At 57.6% G+C, this 5,454-nt stretch overlaps 1 long non-coding RNA gene across 1 annotated transcript; it reads right to left on the bottom strand.

Annotated features, from left to right (window-relative positions):
- Nucleotides 1-837: 837 nt before the first annotated feature.
- LOC106993611 (uncharacterized) lies at nucleotides 838-4,676 on the bottom strand. Its single transcript, XR_001439886.3, has 2 exons — nucleotides 2,229-4,676; nucleotides 838-1,254 (listed from the first exon to the last, which is right to left on the bottom strand). It is a non-coding gene; the product is annotated as an uncharacterized LOC106993611 (long non-coding RNA).
- Between the last annotated feature and the right edge of the window lie 778 nt (nucleotides 4,677-5,454).

Raw genomic sequence — 5,454 nt, 5'->3', positions numbered from 1 at the left:
GCTCAGCTGACGCCCAGGGAGGCGGTTTCAGAATTGTTCAGATTGCTGCAGGGAGAAGAGGAGGAGGAATTGGGCTCCTCTCTGCCTGCAACAGGCCAAGCTACTTATCTATTCTAGTGTCACAGACACGGGGTTCCTCTTCGGAAACAACTAAGGCTCCACTAATTTTTATTGTCGATAGCGGTGATAAGCAGATTTTCTGTATAGTGTGACCAAGGCAATGAGCTGATTTCATAAAGAAGGAGATAGCTATGCCTGAACTGATTTGCTGCTGACTGACAGCCTCTCATATCAATATAAAACACTCCCTGCTTTGCTGAATGAGGCCCACAAGCCTGGGAAAGGTGTGTGGGGGGGTCCTCATTGAAGATACAGGGCTTTTCTGCTCTCCCTGTGACTCAGCCTCACCCCACCCTTTCTTGGAGATAACTGTAACCCTGCATTCCTGTGCAGTGGCAAGGAATCACCCTTCCTCTGCCTTACAAACAGGAGACAGAGGTTAGAGAGAAGGGGAAAGTGCAGGAAGCATATCCCACTGGGGGTTTCCTGGGGGCATGTATGATACTCTGGAGATGGACTTTTGCATGTTGGTGGCTTTGTTCAGTCCCTGCCACTCTAACCAGAATTGGGGTTGAGACAGACTAGGATTGTCCCCTCCCTTTACAAAATGTAAACCTCCAGGTTTCTGGAAGGTTTAAATCGGTAACATCTCTAACACCAGCCTCAGTGTAGAGGGAACACACACACACACACACACACACACACACACACCCCTGAGCATTTCCACTTTGGTGAGGAAGGAGTATAATTTGCTGAATGGTGCAAGCAAGCCAGGAGGACAGAAGATGCTACACTTTACTCTGGGAATAGAGGCGGGCAACTGGCCCTGTGACTGCAGCCAACAGCTTTAAGAACACAGTCCTTTCTGCTTCAAGGTTAGGGAGACATTCTCGCCTCTTTCTTCTTTGCAGTTATTATTCAAGAGGCTTCCCCCGACCCCAGTCCCTAGCACCATCCTCAGAGCTTCAGACCATACATTGGCAGTAAGCAAAGGGGGCCCCAGGCAGGCGGGTCTGGGGCCAAGGAGGGCGGCTCCCCTGCGCGGATCCTTCCCTGGTGGCTCCCAAATCCGGCGTTTTCTCTGCCGCCTCTCCCTCGGGGGAGACTCGGAAAGGCTGCAAAAATCTGGGCGCCCGCTCGCTCGCTTGTCAAGAAGCAAACTGTCTTCACATTCTCCAAGAGCAACATCCCTGCCTAGGAAGAGGAAGGAAGAGGCAAAATAAATAAAACCAGTTAATGTTGTAGTTAACTTGCAAATCAAGTAAATCTGTTGGTGCCGTATTTGAGAAATAAACCATCACAGCGTCACAGCAAACACACACTTCTGAACGTCTTCATTTTGATTTAATGGTATATCAGCGTCAACTATCGCTTCCTCTGCTGGTACACACGGCCTGATGCCGCGGGAGGAGGGTGCCCATGTTTATCACCGAGTGAGATGACTAATTACACCTTGTCAATCACCGGCTATGAAGACATAAAACCAGCGCGCACAATGAAGTAGTTGCCTGCAGCGTCAATTAGTTGGCGATTCTGAGGTTATTGCGTGGCCCTGCTTTGGCCGCCTCTAATAACGGGACAGAGCGCCGGGAACCGCGCACTGATCAATCACCCTCCTTCCGCGGCCGCCCGGCTCCCTCCCTTCTCCCCCGCCCGGTCTGGCCTCACTTTCTCCGCGCGGCTTGCGCTTCCTCCCTTCGCGGCCCCGGCTCCGTGGCGCCAGCAGCCCCGGGAACCCCGGGAAGTTTGCGCGCGGCAGCTCCGCAGCCGGCAGCCGGGAGCCCCGCAGCCTTCGGGGAGCGCCGGGGCTGGTGGCCCCTTTGTTGGAGGAGGCGTGGAGGGAGCGCTTTTGTTCTGAGTTAGTCACGGTGGCCGGCTGGAGGCTGCTACCTCATTATGCGCCGGGTCTGCTTGTCTGCGAGGAAGCAGATGGTGGGGAGGTAGGCAGCGGCGAGAGTGGCCAGACCTGAATTCCGTTCACCTGTCACCTCCCACAGAAGGCAGGTTCGGGGGACTTAGGGATTCGTTGCCACTTTCGGGGGCAGGGGGAGGTCCAGGGGCTGCCGTTTCCGGCGCCTGCGAAGGCTCCTTACCTGTCGGTGCCCGCTCCCCCCACCCCCTGCCTTTCCCTTGGCTGCAGCTTCTCGCACCGCGTAAATGTCACTCACGTGTCAGGATGTGTGTTTACAGCCTGTTCCTCTCCTTGTTTAGTCTCCGCGGACAGGGCTCAGCGGTTGCGTGACGTTCCCCGCCACTGGGGGAGATTAGCAAAGTTACCGGCCTCTGGACCCCGGGGCCCAGGCGCCCAGATCCCGCCCCGCGGCAGGAGATGCATTTGAGCCTCTTAAAGACCGAGCGCGTCCCAGCCTGATGCAGAGGGATGAATAGACAAGCGAACCGGGCGGGAATACCGACTGCCTGTGTATCTGGGGTCGGCCCAGCGTTGGACGTGGGCTGCTGGTCCGAGAGGTGGCGACGGAATCGCGTGTACGGGGGAGTGGAAAGTCGCACAGTGTGTTTCCACGTTTCTTGAGCAGCCCGCGACAAGAGTTGCTGAGTACCCCACCCCCCGCCCCCAGATCCTAAGGCAGCCCCTCGAGCTTTCAAAACGTATTGTATCCAGCCCTCCCGGGAGCGGAGTTACACCAAGGACAAACACTCTAGCGTCGTTACAAATTTTTTCTACCCCTTGGGCGACCTCCAGATGAACCCTGGTGACTCTTAGATTGGATTTTCATTCCTTACTTTCTTTGAAAGAAAGTGCCCCAGATGCGTCAATAAAACATGCCTATGTATCCGTGTAGGCGTCCGCGTGCCTGCGCGCCGGCCATGTGCAGGCGCCGAAGCACACGTCTGTGTGAATACACGGGCACGCGCGTCTTTGGGTTTAGTGGTCCTTCCCTCGCGTTGGGGCATCTGTACACATGCAGCACATACACATATAATTGTAACTTCAAGTTTTTTCAAATATGCAAAACGACCTCGTAGGAGCACTTGCAGTGATTTAAGTAGAATCGCCTGAGCACGCAAGTGCAGGTATAACGTGCAATTTACCATTTTGCAGTTGCATCCTTCTTCCCAGCTCTGGACACTTTACACCTGATGCGCATGTGTAAGACCCTAGCGCTATAGTGGTGCTGGCTGTGATTTTGCCAACAGAAATAAAATTCGTGCTCGCTGTGTTTTTGCCAACAGAGATGAACATGTATATTTGCACACATGAACACAAGTTCATGTGCTTGGGCATTACACGCATACATATATTTGTGCACACATATATTTGTGTGTGAAAGTTACACACGCGAAAAACATGATTTCATCCTCAACTCTGTACCCTGTGAGGTAAACCGCAGGTCCTGACTATCCCCTTACCTGTCCTGGCAACAAGTCATTTCAGACTGACACCCGCCTTGTCCCTATTAGACAGAGCCAAACCTGCTTCCGAAGCAGACCCAGATGGGACTCTGTAACTGACGTGTTTATTCAGTTTTTGTCTACAATCATTTTATTTCCTAAATCCCTCCCCACCAGACACCTGGGCATTTCCCTCCAGTCCCCAGGAGACTCTAGGGTGAGCATGAAGCCTGGAGGCTGGGGGTGGCAGTTGGGATTTACCTAGCACGCTAGGTTGTTGGCCCCTGGTGAGGTGGTGCAGCCAGGCGGATAAGGAGGACTGGCGCCATCAGCGGGGTCTGAGACAAGGTGTGCCCAGTGGGCAGAGAATGGGCCTGTGGTTTTTAAGAACCTCACTGATATTGAATGTATCTTGGAGTGAGAAAGTTTTTAATGGAAAAGGAGAGGGCGTGATGAAATAATTTGCTAAGTGCCTACTATGGTCCAGGCATTTTACATCCACAGTCTCTTTCATTCAACACATCCATGCGGAGGAGAGCTTCTTGTCTCCTATTATAAAGGTCAGAAACAGGCTAAGGGAGGAGAAGTCACTAAGTTTACAGTGCATGTAAGTGGAAGAGCTAGGACTCGAACCCTAGCCTTTCTGAGTTCCTAAAGCCATGCTCGCCCCCACTCTTCCAGGCTGGGGAGAGAACGGGAAGAGCGAGAAACTACACGCTGGGCTGCAGACTGGGCCCTAGCGGGCTTGGAGCGTGGATATGCTGGCTGGCCCCCCTCCCCTGGAGTCACAGCTCTCGCCGGTCTCGCCTCTCAGGCTCAGCCGGATACCCAGGAGGCTTGCGCGGCCGCCTGTAGTCCGCTGTGCAGAGCCCGGGCCGAAGGCGGAGCTCGATGGAAAACGGCCGAAGGCTCTTGCAACTCTGCCCCAGGCCTGCCTTCCCGGGCCTCCCAGGCGGGTGCCGGAGGCCGCGGCTCCAGGCCGAGGGGAGACCGCAGTGAGACAAGCATCCCCTTGCTGCGCCTTCTTAGGATAGAGGGTTTAATTTTCCTTTCTGAAGATATCGCAGGAAGCTGTTCGTATCTTAAAAACTCCAAACCCCGCGCTCTCCCTCCTCCCTGTCTTCCCCCCACTCCGCCCTCCAGCCTCGCCCACCAGCTCCCACCATCTCGACTCTCCTCTGCTCCTCTTGCCTCTCCCCTCCCTCTGGGGTCTCCCGCCTTCCCGGAGCACGCGCTGCCAGGGCCTGGGGCGCCGAGCGGCCAATGGCACGGCGGCAGGACGTGATGTCAGGCGCGGCTGTAGAAAAGGCGCGGAGGCTTGCGCTGGCGCGGACTGCTGAGCCGGGGCTGGGCTAGGCGCGCGCTTGGAGAGCATTGCGCGCGGCTGGGCCCGCGGCCGGCGGCTCCTCCTCCCACTCTGCTCCTCCTCTTTTTTCTCCTCCTCCACCTCCTCCTCCGCCGCCTCCTCCTCCTCTTCCTCCTCCTCTTCAATTCTCCCGGTGGCTCGGCTCGGCTCGCAGGCTTCAGAGAAACCCCTACTCCAGTCGCCGACTCAGCGCCCAAGAGGGTCGCCTTGGGCTGGGGGCGCACCCCAGGGAGGGGAGGGGTCCAGGCAACTGGGCCGCCGCGGGCACCTAGCAGCTTCTGGGTGAACCCCGACCCCAGCCGTCGCCGCCTTGGGCAGAGTTTGCGCCCCTGCTTTGCGCCCCGGGCGCCGAAGCCGGGCGGGCGATGCCCGCGGCGTGAAAGCGCCCGCGGCGGGCGCCGACCTCTGCCCTAGTCTCCTGCTCCCCCCGCCCCGCTTGCCCCGTGCCCTTGTGACCCTGGCTTTGGCGCCGTCGCCCAGGCGCCCCGCAATGTAGCTGCCCCCGCGCCTCGGCTGGAGGCGTCCTGCCCCGCGGGCGCCCGGGGCCCGGAGCCCGGCCTGGGGGCGCAGCCGAGCTCGGGCGGGGCCGGGGCCGCGGTGGCGATGCACCGGGCCCGTTAGCACCAGGAGCGCCAGGCAGCTGAGGCGGGGGGCAAGCCCTCCCTCGGAGGAGC

The sequence above is a fragment of the Macaca mulatta genome, chromosome 15, assembly GCF_049350105.2.
Source record: "Macaca mulatta isolate MMU2019108-1 chromosome 15, T2T-MMU8v2.0, whole genome shotgun sequence".
NCBI lineage: Eukaryota > Metazoa > Chordata > Mammalia > Primates > Cercopithecidae > Macaca > Macaca mulatta.
The sequence above is the reverse complement of the archived record's forward strand: the minus strand, read 5'-3'. Positions and strand labels throughout refer to the sequence as shown.